Source organism: Antedon mediterranea, chromosome 7 (genome assembly GCF_964355755.1).
Source record: "Antedon mediterranea chromosome 7, ecAntMedi1.1, whole genome shotgun sequence".
In the NCBI taxonomy this organism is placed as follows: domain Eukaryota; kingdom Metazoa; phylum Echinodermata; class Crinoidea; order Comatulida; family Antedonidae; genus Antedon; species Antedon mediterranea.
In genome coordinates this window covers 17,824,698-17,839,256 of record NC_092676.1, presented here as the reverse complement: position 1 = coordinate 17,839,256, position 14,559 = coordinate 17,824,698, and positions in this window count along the sequence as shown.

Here is a 14,559-nt window from a genome sequence, read left to right as displayed (position 1 = left end):
AAACTGGTTTAAAATGAGTTAATATACTTTATTTATTATTAAACTTATATAGTATATAAAATATTTTTCAAATAACTAGCATTATTTTAAATTAAAAAAATTAAACAAAATAATGGAATAATCCTCAACTATTAAGAACAATAGAATAAGATGACTGTATGTTTTAGGCCCACTGGATTCATTGAATCTCAATCTGCCAACCAATCAAAAGCTATTGCACATGTCATATTATTGGAGCAATTAATAATATTAGAAATAATCTATACCATGTTATCCTTCAAAGAGAACAAAGGGATGGCAGGACAACATTTGCATTACAATAAAATAATGTGCCATTATTAATACACTTAATTAAAGGAACGCTGCAGTTGTTCCATTGTCAATGTTTTAATGTGTTTTAATAAATTTTACTAAACAGCCGATAGCATACACCGAAACCTTCATCTGTAATAAGTCTCAAAATTGTTCAAGACAATCAATAATACAAACTACTGTATATTAATTAATTTGTTTTCAAAGCACAAAATTTGTAATACAGTAGTCAGAATGAGTCAAGCCTCGACTCAAGTCTCCAATTATTGTTTCGTTTTACACAATTGTGAATTTATAGTATACCCCACGGTACAAAATGTATGACGCTGTCTAGTAGAACCCCCTGTAGACTTAAACAAGCATATCAACCTGCATATTCCCATTTATTGAAGAGGTCTTTTTTAATTCATTTTTGGAACAAAACAATAATCCTAAAGTTTGCACAATAAATAAATAAAACTAAATAAAAAAAACTTAAGCATTATTAAAATTTTGTTTAAAAAAGTATTTACAGACTTTTTTATTCATTTTCTATAACAAACATTATTTCCCGGAATACACGGACATTTTTTTATTTATTTTATTTTATTTTATTTATTTTATTCAATCGAAACCAACAGCGATAATTACCGCCACTAACAGGTTTGATCGCCACTAACATGCTTTTTCAAATCTTCAAATTGAAGAAACTAATCTTCATGTATGCATGTGGGGAAATAGGATTTGGCTATATAAAATTCCTTTAATCTTGAGCTAAAATTGTTAAACCATACCGTATGCAAAACAGAGTCTTTCACAAAAAAAGATACAAATTCAAATGCTATGACATCATTGTCAACTATCTTTCTTACATCCAAAGACTGTCTGATGGTACTGTAGTTGTAGTTCATAGCATGATCTAACCAAACTAACAGGAGGCTCTGTCTTTTTACAAACCTGTCTATTCCACGTATGGTTATTATGTTCATAATTTAACAAGACCAAACAATTAATACAAACAATTAGTGTTGATTATTAACCAGTGACACATGTCATTAAAAAAGTTGTTGTCTTGTGTTCAATACCAGTGCATCATGCTAGGAGATCATGCAGTACTACTGTATGTATAATCATAAAATCTCCATTTGAACAAAGAGAATATCTATTTATTCTGTAGTTATGAAAAGTGAAAGTCTGCTTTTTGTTTAATTAAGCAAAGGGTAACGTTTGTAAGTAATAGCAATAACCATCAGCAAGATTCTTATCTTATTTCACTACTTTGTATATACTATATGGTCCTATTGCGATAACTAAATAGGACCAATGTGAAAAGTAAGTTGATTCTATAATTTAAAGGGCCCGCTATAAATCTCAATATGCTTTACGCGCGGATTGATATATTTTTTTTTTCTTGATTCACCCACTTTCGATCGATTGTGAAGGCCAAAACAAATGGAAGAATTGTAACTTTTTCCCCCAATTTTTATTAACGGATTTTGGCAAAAACAGAAAGGAAATTAATGCAGTCAAGCAGGCCAATAGCTAGCATACGATGTCCGTACGTTACTACTGTACTATTTACTAGCTAGGCCTACAAAACTGAGCCTAGCTATACTAGGCCTAAAGACCGTCCACGAGAGGACGTTCATTGTGAGCTAAATTAGGTACAGTAGTGCAGCCATTGTTTCTATCATAATTTACCGTAAAACGTACATTTAAAATTAAGGAATGACCTGGTTTAATGCTTTTAAAGTAATATATGAATTATTTTTACAAAACGTCAACAATTTATCTTTAACTACAGTATTTTGATTTAACCAAGATGTTTTTTTGCAGTAAAACTAGCAAAATTATCAACCTAACTATCAAGTAGAAACTATGGTACCTTTTCTACACTAAAAATTACAACAGCAAAAATAAGCTAGTTTTACTATTACTTTCACTATGAAAATCTACTACCAAACTAATAGTTTGATATAGTGAATTTCAATCAGTACAGTACTGTAATACAGCCAAAGGTCGGTAGTACAGTTAAGTTCTAGAATTATTCCTCTATATTCTTTACAGATGAACCAATTAGCTCATAGATTAAAAACAATTATTTAAAATTAATAATTATGAAAACCTTTCCATGCAATAAAGATGGGAGGTTGAGCCTGATGAAAAAATGAAGGAAGAACTGAATAGTTAGTGTACTTACCGAGAAGTCTTTGGTTTGCAATAGAAAAATATTCTACTAAAGACAGATGGACCAACAAAGCAGTCTCAAAACCATAAATTAAAACTATTCTAAATTAAACAAACCATTAAAGGTAAAAAACAATTCCATGCAAAGATAGAGTAAAATGATAGAGGTTGAGCTTGATGAAATTATGGAAGAAGACTGTAACTACAGCTATTGAGTTTAGTACAAGAGGATTCACCTTGAAATAAAACTCATTGTAATAAACAAGAGTGAAAACAATGAAAATAAAAATACACCTGAACAGGTAAACAAGGTGAAAGTCTCATAACTTCAAGTATATTTTGGTAACAATCAAAGAATCATTTCAAAAACCTATCCTTGCCCATTTTGAAAGCCAATGACCATCATGATTGTAAATCTAGTTTGTAGTATTGAATGAAATTTAATAAGATCAGTGCCTTTATTTAATCCAAATTGGTTTTTAAAAAAGAAATGTCTAAATCCGATGACAATCAATTGTTAAACGTGAATTTATAGTAAATTAGAAATCCTTAATTACCGATATTTTCAATTTATGTGCGATTTTTATCAATACCAGGCATCTATTGTAAAATTCAATGATACAATATTATATGTAGACTATTCAATGAAGCTTATTGTTTTCAAAAGAAAAAGATGTTCTCAATGCCAATGTAAATCTGATTAAAAATCTAATTAAACTACAGACTAAATTTTTCCATTGAAATCATTCTGTTACATTGAATATTGACAAAGTGGGATTTATCAAAACATACACAGTTTGTATAATTCAGTATAATTTTGGTTCCATTTAAAATGTCCAAATGTGTTTTGTACACAATCTTTTACAATAGGCCTAATCTACTTTTTAATATAACATTCCATCATGTGCCTATAATAGTATCAAATTGTTACTGCACAATCCAGTGATTTAAACAACAACTGAACATAATAATTTTTGTTGAATAGTTACAGGGATGTCACCAGCTTTTTTGAGTGCCGTCGGAAAGAATGTACAGGGGGTGGTTGTTGTCGCTGTTCTGGATGGTTGCCGTTGATATTATTAGCAAAAACAAAAAACTGATTTCTTTTTTGTTGAATTTTTAATTAATGGGCAAAAATATAATTATTATTATTATTATTTTATTTATATAGCGCTTTTCCAAATTAGTATAAAATGATCAAAGCGCTTTACATCAGCACACCCAACAATGAGTCACTTCTTAGGAAATAGATGTGTTTTGAGGGATTTTTTAAATTTTAAAACCGTGGTTTGTTCCCAGATCACAGACGGGAGTTCGTTCCACATCACCGGTCCAAATTTTGAGAAAGTATTATTTCCAGAGGTCCGCTTTTCGAGACAGTGATCCAATCTAGTGTGATCTATCTCGGACCTATCAGGCCTCTCTTAGCACATCTATACACCCGTAAGAGATTGCTCAGATAACAGGGCGCATTATTATTTATACAATTGTAGACATAAAGTAACACTTTAAAAGTGATTCTACTTTCAACAGGTAGCCAATGCAATTCATAAAGCAGAGGTCTAGAACTAACAAACATAGGTACTTGGTAAATTAACCTGGCAGCCCGGTTCTGAAGCTTTTGTAATCTCGAAACGTTATGTTTGGACATTCCAACAAATAGTGAGTTACAATAATCTAACCTGGATAGAATTAGTGACCTCAAAGCCTCGGTACACGTTTTTTTGTCTAAACAATTTCTTATTCTACGCAATGCCCTTAAGAAAAAATGTACAGTACGGCAGACATTATCAATGTGGGGTGTCATACGAAGAAAAACATCAAACACCACACCAAGATTTCTAACTGTGTTGGAGGGTTTAACAATAATTTCACCAATATTCAGTTGAATATTTCTATTACTAATGTCGACTTTTGGTGGAGTTAAAACTAATAACTCTGTTTTTGATTCATTAAGTGGATTTTTGTACATCCAAATACTAGGATCATTAATACATTTAGTAATTCTATAAATGGCAACTTCGAGATCCCCTGGCACTTTAGGGTTAAAGCTGGTATACAATTGAGTGTCATCTGTGTATAGATGAAAAAGTATCCCATGAGACTTAATAATGTCAGCAATAGGTTTAATGTAAGTGGTAAAAAGTGGGGGACTAATTGTGGACCCTTGTGGGACACCAGAGCTAAGATGAAATATACTTGATTCAGATCCATTTAAAGTGACTTTACAATATGATATCTGTCTTCGACGTATGTTTTAATCCAGTTACTAGCATTTCCTATTACCCCATAGTTATCTTTAAGTCTGTTTACAAGTATATGGTGATCTACCGTGTCAAAGGCTGCGGATAAATCTAGAAGAATAATAGATCATCCATTATTATAGTCATACTCAAGAATGCTCTATATTCTGGAACCGAGTATTTTCATCCAGTTTCTTTCAGTTCAAATCAAAATACCAAATGCTTTTCAAAACTAGTCATTCAAAACAAGCCCATAATAAAACAGGTTTGAAATTCTATAGTCCTTCTTTTCTTGTGAATATTACAAATCCGGCCTCTACTGTACCTACAACACTGCAACAGGCTATACCCACAATATCTACCACTATAAAAAGCATGATTGATAATTGTATCTGAAATACTGGCTTATTTAGTATAAAGGAAACAAGGTAGGCCTACCTTGTTTGATTAAGCAGACAGCTACAAAGGCTACAAAATCTGAGTGTTGACAAAGTGCGAGGCAGCGAGGCACGCGAGGCAAGCGCGGCATGCCAAATATTTGTGCGAGGCATCATTTTATCATTTCCAAAAGTGCGAGGCATGCGTGGCATATAGTTTACAATTTCAAAAAGGTGCGAGGCATATCTTAACGTGCTATTATGCTATATTATAGGCCTAATAATCAATCGATACAAGCGTATCTAAATAGATTCGTGTATACACTCATCATGTTGTTTATTTTTATGTAACGATTGTTTTTTCATTCAAGTCATATCTTGTCAAATTTTACTTTTACAAAAGTGCCCAAACTACGGTTCAAAAATCTGAACGACAGTCTTCAACTTTCGATAAACAATAATTGTTATAGCGACACACTCATCAAATGACTGCAATGTTTGTTGGCATTTCGAGCGTGTTCACTCACATGTCTCTCGAACATAGCAGAGTGAAAATAATCTTTTGTCACACCCCTGCGCCTAGATCCGGTAGACCCGAGAGATGGAAAATCCCTCTTTACTATTTAGCAGGTAGCGGAATGATTCATCCCTCAGCTCAGAGGATTGTGGTGCATTCCCCTCCTATAGCACGTGGTTTCAGCAGCAGCAACGCACAGACTTCTCTCTGAGCGGCGTGCCAAAGACATTTTTGACATTCCATTCTCTAGGAACAACGTACGTGTACCTCTCTCGCAAATAAAGGCTGGTTTCCTGTCGACGTAAGAAGTCGAATTTTGCAACGACTCTTGCGTTTCATACGTTTCTTACGTCTCTTACGAAAGTTGAGAAAAAATTGACGTCGTTGACGTTAGTCAAGATCGTGTCAGGCCGCAGAGAAACATCTGTAGTTATGCTGCTCCCGAAAGTTGAAATTTTGGCTGTGAAACACACGTCGTATGCTTACGTCGATTTTAGTGTTGTTACGAAAGTTGAAATTTTTTTCTTTCGTCGGTCAGATTTATGACGTATTTGAAACAACATCTATGATTGGTGTTTCTTTTTAGAGCGGGTTTTATCATTTTTCGCGCGAAATGTTGAATGTTGTTATTGTACCTGTAGCTACTCAGTGTCAGTGCAGCACACCAACATATTATTTTTAGTAGATAGGCTAGGCCCTAGTATTAGTAATCTATATATAAATTTACGTAAGGGCAAAATTCGGTAAATCGCGCCTTACTTCTAGAATTTTCACTCAATGGTATATAAAGTTGGTTCGTACTTTCGGTACTGATTTTAACCACCTGATGTAACCCTGTTTACTAATTAAATTAAGTTAGATAATTAGTTATTGACGATTAAAACAAATTTAGGTTCAACGATTTTCCCCAAATAGGGGTGTTTTCCGATCGTGGTATACACTGTCTAATGGATGTCCATCTTGAAAAATACCCGCCACAAAAATGCGAGGAGGCTTCGCATTTTCCTATCTCCTCCTACGATAATTGTTTTTAATAGCTGAAAACCGGTTGAACAGCTAGAGTACACCATCATAATGTTGAAGACAGGCCGATTTTCTTTAAAAAATACTATTTTGATAGATTTAATATACGATTATACAAATGTATTGATTTGCGATGAATGGAACATCCCAATCTCTCAGTCTGCCAGAGTTTGGTTTAACACAAGTACTGTAGGTAAATTTATGAGCCCTTGGCTTAACACATACGGTAGGTAAATATATGGGCCCTTTGAGAATAAACTTGCAATACTTTGACAATACTGTAAATAACTATTTTTGGAACTCATTTGAATCGAAAATTTCTTACTGTGAATGTTCGTCCTGTTAGATAATAATAAACTGTTAGATATATAAACACATTATTATATACAAATACACTTTATACTGACAGTTCCTTCTCAACGTTTGTATTAATTAATAATTACCAAAAATATAAACGTCATAGTGGTGTATCGTGACATGTACTTTAATATTTCAATCGATTATGACAGTGACAGTTTTAACAAAGTATTAAATCGCAAATGTTTTACTGTATTTAGAGGTATATTATGTATATGCTTATAAAACATGAACAAAATATTTCGTTACTGAGTGGATAAAGAATATATTTAAAAATTGTTCCTCTTTGTACCTATCCGCTTTCCCATCCCTCAACCCTAATGTTACATACAAAACACAAATTGGGTTTCTTTAAATGAGTCCAAATTTTTGATTTGGACTCATTTTGTGAAAAGTTTCTCCTTCGGAAGTAATTCCCAGGGTGCTAATTTTAGTTGACTACATAAATCATCGTGTCTATTTATTCGTTTCTGTAAACGACAATGTATTATAGTCCTACGGTACGTACATTTGAAATCGCCAGTTTTGTTACGCTGAAATTACTGTAGGCCTATATTCGAGAACCATCTGTGGGCACGACCTAGATGGTACGCGAGCGAAGCGAGCGTACCATCTAGTAATACTTAATTAATACTGTACTAATAGGAATGGATTTGACCAAAATATAATCAAACTAGCCTAGGAGCCAGGCTAATAGGCTAGGCCTATGCACTATTGTATGAACCAAAATATGAATTAATTATTCTGGCCTTAGTAGGCCTAGCCTTAAATAGTTTTCAAAATTAAAAAACGGCAAATCATTTCGGGATTCCTATTATTATTATTAGATACCCATTATTTACCTATAATAAGAATAAATTTGACAAAACAATATAAATTATACAAAATCAAGCAAACATTTTTTTTTAAAGTTACATAATAATATTATATTGCTTACAAGGGCTTTCTATATATCTTATCTTATTGCAAATGTTCATTATCGCGACGTTTCTACTGACAAATAGAACAGAAGAATGTCGGTTTCAATGCGGATTGTTTATTGCACGTCCATAAATAAGAGTATTATATTTTGATATGAGTTGTAAACTCCCTGATTAGAACAATATTATATTGAAACTACTGTGCATTTGTAAAGTATGTACATTGTACAACATCGTAAAGTGGGCTAAAATTGTAGTAATACGATAAATACATACAAATGTTATTGTCCGGCTATATTTCACTGTAAGGTCATACACATTACGTCATAACTCTTGTCGCTCATTGGTTGCTTGTTACGATTGCGCTTACGTCTCTTGCGAAAGTTGACTTCAAGTCAACTTTCGTAAGAGACGTAAGAAACGTGACGCAAGGGCGTTCATTCAAGCGTAAGATAAAAAATCCCGGTTTCCTGTAAAATCTGAAGAAAACGTCGTAACGCAACAATTGTTAGGTCATCGGTTTCCTGTAAAATCGTTTGTCGTTACCATTTTTCTTACGTTACGTCGATTTTATAAATTTTCGATCGTAATCGGTTTCCTGTAAAATCCGCATTTCTTACGACAAATCGACGTAGTCGCAACAAAAGTGATGTTCTTACGTCGACAGGAAACCAGCCTTAAGGTGAACAGCGATTGCCAGGACAAGTTCAATAACTGGCGGTGAATAAAAGGTAACTGATATGGCGATCCAATAACATGCCGCAAAGAAAAAAATTGCGACAGAATTCTGGAGCGCGTGTGAAAAAAGACTTACGTCCGACAATTGTAATACTAGGCCTAAAATTAAACTTTAGCTAATATGCTTAGCCCTAACCTAGATAAGAGGCCTATGTAGAAAATAATTTAATCAATTTTGATATAATAATAGTCGGTGTAATATTTAATAATGATACACTATTCCTGTTTTAGTAAGCTAGGTATATTACGAACGATTTTTATTTATTGTTGTCCATGTACGTACTAATAAACCTGGCGCTAGTTTCCTTCGCTTGTATTTTTACTCCAAATTTGATAACTAACTTTATCGTGTGAATACCACACCTTAGAAGTATACCTCATGAGTACTTTAATGAAAGAATCACATAAAAAGTAACAAATAAATCCTTAAATTAATGATTTTACAGGCGTGTTTCTCGCACACTGTTCGCGAATTTCACTTATTCAATGTTCAATATTTTTGTTTCTATGGAGCGCCAAAAGAGCAACGATAATAGAGGACTAAAACTCAGTGGAATGCGTCAATTTCTCGTGCATTTATTGGTGAAAAACACGTTTTATTTCAATATATTTGTTAATTTGTCAATAAAAATGCTGTAATATGTTACTGCTGATACTGTTCTGTTTTCAAAGAATAATAATCGATCCTAAATCAACATCACTCCCCATTCTAGACCACCTAGGACATCCTACTAAGGATATTATGATGAATTTTTCTATTTTATTCTTTAAAAGGTTAACGAAACCGTGTACATTATCAACAGTAACATTTTTCCTTACTGACAGTGACAAAATCTATTGAAATTGTACTTGATTTTCACCAAATAATGCGTTAAATATAAATGGATTCCACAGAGTTTTTAGCCCTCTAATTAATTTTGCTCTTTTGGCGTTCCATAGAAACCAAAATATTGAACATTGAATGTGCGAAATGCGAGAAAAACAACGTCTGTAAAATCACCAATTTAATGGATTTATTGTTACTTTTATGTGATTTTTCTTCATTAAAGTAGGCCTACTAATTCTAAGCTGTGATATTCAGGATAAAGTTGGTTAAAATACAAGGCAGGTGGAAAAGGAAACTAGCCTAGCGGGCCTAGGCCTAGGCAGGCTACTTCAATTTCGGTGATTTCCTGCCTTGCAATTTTGAAAAATGATAAAATGATGCCTCGCATTTTTTGATGATGGTAAAACGATGCCTCGCATAAATTTCTGACTTGCCTCGCATGCCTTCCCTGCCTCGCGTGCCTCGCTGCCTCGCACTTTGTTACTACCCCAAAATCTCAGTGTTGTAGTTTTTTATGCTACAGTATATCCACCCAATATAGAAGTTACGTTAGGCATAGAAAAATATATTTAAAAGAATAAAAAATAAATACCTGACTACTACAATACTTGGCTAAACATAATTAGTAGTATAAATACAGTATGTAGGTTTACCTTCCTTGTATCTGACAAGTTTACAGTAGATATAGAAACAATTATTTACCCAATTTGAAAAGCACACATAAAAGCTGTTCAAACAAACAAAGTTTACAAATCCAATGTGCTGAAAATGTTATAGTAGATATCCACCCAATATGGTAGTACAGCAGTAGTAAACATACCAGAAGCAATGAACTGTTTTAGTTGTAGAATTTTGGAATGCACCATCACAAACAACTCAGGTACAAAGTTCAAGCTTAAGCTAAATTGAGGGAAACCCCATACTCAAGTTGATTTGTCACTTTCTTTGTGTACTTAATTGTTGCTTGGCAACCTATGACCCATGTGTAGAACCCTGGATTACATATTAATGCATGTTTGCTGCTGCTTATCTTAAGTTATTATTGAGTCTCTAATCGACACATTCTGTAAATCATTGGCTAAATCTTTATGGAAGAAACATTGTTCTCTTTTAAACTAATATTAATAATGTCAATGCTGTTGTGTTGTGAATAATTGCTTTTCAACTTTTGAGTGTCATTTTGATTTCTGTTTAGTTAATGTTGATACGTTTTCAAGTATTTTTGTCTTTTTTACATTTTTTTTTATTATGCTTTAGTGTTTAGTATTACGTACACCGTTATACTCTTTATTTTGATTCATACCATGAAATTAATCTTATTATTTATTTTGTGTGTATCTAAACATTTTTATTTGCGATTCTTTTTAAGTTTGTTTTATTTATTTATTTATATATTAAATTTTTTTTTTTTTTTTGTAAGAGTTTATTTCGATTCATTTCTTAGTCAATAATTTTATTTATTATTCTTGTATGTTTTTACTTAGACACACCTTTATCATCAAAGTGTGCCACTGTTGTAAAAGTGAAGTTTCCAATAAATTATTATTATTAATTATTATCTTGTGTCTGAATTTTAAATCTGAGATAGTGAGACTAACAAATCTTGAAAATGTGTTATGAAATTTTACTATGCAAAATATTTATTTTTTAAAGAAGATTATCAGGAACATTTACAGTAGTATTCAATTCATTTTTTAATTGAATTGTTCTATTTTTTATGTTGTTTTCAAAAATGGAAACATACAGTACAGTATGTTTACAATGACAACTTTTTATTTTTAGTAAATACAAAAATAACCATCCCATCCCAACTATTCACCACATATGGAGAAACCATACACAGTATACATACAACCAAAATATCCAATCATCCCATCACACTCCTCACAAATCCTCTGAATAAATTACTAATCAATATTGTCAATAGGGCCTACTAAAAAATTAGATAACTTTACACACATTAATTAATTTAAAGAGGGCAGCAGACCACCATTCCATCAAGTTGCCAAAAGATTTTAATTTGCTTAAAGCCCCATTCCCTACGTTTTTTAGATCTAATTTAAGATCACAAACTATATTTAATGTAAAAATAATACTATATGGTCCTATTGCGATAACTTTTTTCGTCTTTAAACGGTTAAAAATGTGAAAAATAAATCGATTTTAATAATTATAGCGGCCCGCTATAAATCCCAAAATGCATTGCGCGCGGATTGATATTTTTGTTTTTCACCTGTAATTCGCCCACTTTTCGATCGATCGTGAAGCCAAAACAAATGGAAGACTCCTAACTTTTCAGCGAAAATACCGGGTTTTCCCCAATTTGTATCAACGGTCTGGCAAAAATAGAAAGACAATTAATGCAGCAACTATACAACGTCAGGCTAGGTATATAGCTAGCGTACGATGTTCGTACGTTACCGATGTTTACCAGCTAGGCCTACAAAACTAAGCCTAGCTAGGCTAGGCCTGAGACCGTCCACGAGAGGTCGATCGCCGCGAGCTACTTAGGTAGTGCATTGTTTCTCACTTTTTATCATAATTTACCATAAAACATACATTTAAGACAAGGAATGACATGGTTTAATGTTTTTAAAGTGATATATATGTATTATTTTCCAAAAAACGTCCAAAATTGCAGGGAAGGGGTCTTTAAGCTAAACATTCACACTTTTTTCTGTTTCACAAGATAGCGCCATTCAATTCTTGATAAGGTTTTTCATTATCTAACAACAAGAATGTAGCTTAATTCATTCAGCAAGGTACATTTGTTTTAAAACAGAAACATCAAAATGATAAGTAGTAGCAAAAGTAGATCTTGCCTACACTTAAAGCCCCCTTCCCTACGTTTTTTAGATCTACAGTAATTTAAGATCACAAACTATATTTAATGTAAAAATAATACTATATGGTACTATTGCGATAACTTTTTTCGTCTTTAAACGGTTAAAAATGTGAAAAATAAGTCGATTCTAATAATTATAGCGGCCCGCTATAAATCCCAAAATGCATTGCGCGCGGATTGATATTTTTGTTTTTCACCTGTAATTCGCCCACTTTTCGATCGATCGTGAGGCCAAAACAAATGGAAGACTCTTAACTTTTCAGCGAAAATACCGGGTTTTCCCCAATTTGAAATAATAAAATCATATTCATAAGCAAAATTGAGAATTTTCAATAAACTTTAGGCCCAGAGACACAGAGTCATTAAGAACATGATGATTTGATATTCATTTAAGTCCTTCAAACAGAACTTTTTACTAATTACACAATGAAAATTTAATAAAGACAAAACATAACAGTAAAACCTTACCAAAATACTATTAAGTCACCAGAGAGTTTCATTGTAAACAATTTTGAAAAAATTAAATTGAGAAAAACTGCAGCCACATGACTCACACACAGGCTTTGTATAGCGTAATAATGGCCGCGTAGCAAACGAAAGACTGAACAATACTTGAGGAAGAACAAATAAAAAATTGTGAACAATAAACAAACGTAAAGAAATCTACACTAAAACCCCACTAATCCTACTAAAACGACCCTGAAGAAAAAGCCTGGAACAATATAAACAAACTAAATTTGGGGATTAAATGTTTAAAAAACAATCAAATGTAACTGTATGTATTGTTTGGGTGTAGATCAAGGGTACAGACCATAAATTGTTTTAATCAACAAACCAAAATGCTACAGTATTGGAGACAACTTTATAATTTTACCAATCTCTCAATCAAATTATATTTTGTTTCACTTTGTTGAAATAAATGTTGTAATAAAGATCATTTTGTACTGTTAGTTACTAACATTAGTAGAGGTATGGTGGCCATGGGCAGTAAAATGAATGGATCATGATTCAAAATTACATTTGTGTTAAAACTGTAAATTCTAAAAGCTTAATCACATAAAAACTAAAACTTATTTATTTTTGTTTATTTTGATAGTAGCCTACATTTACTTACACTTTTACACTGAACAATTAATTTTTATTTTAAAATTCTTTCTCAAGAGGAATTTCATAGAATTAAGACTCAAATGTCCTTGTAATTAATTTTTCCTTTCTTGATTCAACAGGTTTTCCAGCCTCAAATTGTTCACGTAAAATTCAGGCAATAATACAGTAATATGTTGAATTGTCTATTTTGTAAATTTGAAAAACTTAAAGGCAAAACACATTAATTTTCTTTGGATCTTAGTATATCAATCATTTGTAGTAAATTATGCAGTTTTCCTTTTGTTATCGCTTGTGCCTGCTAGTCTAGTGTAAACACTTCATAAACCAGCCACATTGTAAGAAAAAAACCTTTTCAGCTGCTCAAATAGTACTGTACTCAGTCTTTTAAAGTGATCACTGTGGTCTATAAATAGATACAGTACTATAGGCCTACTGAGTTACAATAATCAAGGAAGTTACAAAATTATATCTCGCTGTATCTAGTGGATGAGGCCTATCAGCATGGTAAAATATGCATCCAGATGAAATAATTCAAATTACCGTATGTTCATTCTAAATTTTACAGTGCCATAGGAAAGAAATCCATCAGTTAAATTTGACAACAGTGTGATCATGGAGGAAATATTTCCTCCAAAGTGTGATATAACAATGTTAATTGCTTCATTAAATTTCAATATGTTACAGTCATGCTGTATGAATATTTACAACACAAATTTCAAAATAATAAAAGTTTTAAAAACATAGATACAGGCCAATATTTTTTTTATAACAGATTAGAACACATTTATTTCTCTGTTAATTAATTTTTTACTTTATAATATCATCACTACATAATTAATTTGTAATATCATTGCAGAAAACAAAAAAAAAGGTTTAAAAAATTAAAAGAAAAAATAAATTTAAAATATCAACAATTAAATGGTTCAATAAAAGGCAAAAGAGACAACAAAAATAAATATTTTTTTAAAACATTAATTTATTATATTAATCTAAAGGCAAATTGCTGAAAAAATGACAATGCTGCAGGTATCGATGGTCAGATCTCAATGGAGATGATAAAATCATAAAAAAAAAGCTAAATAAAAACAGCCAGAAAAATAATTCAGCAGTAATTCATTATATTTGTAT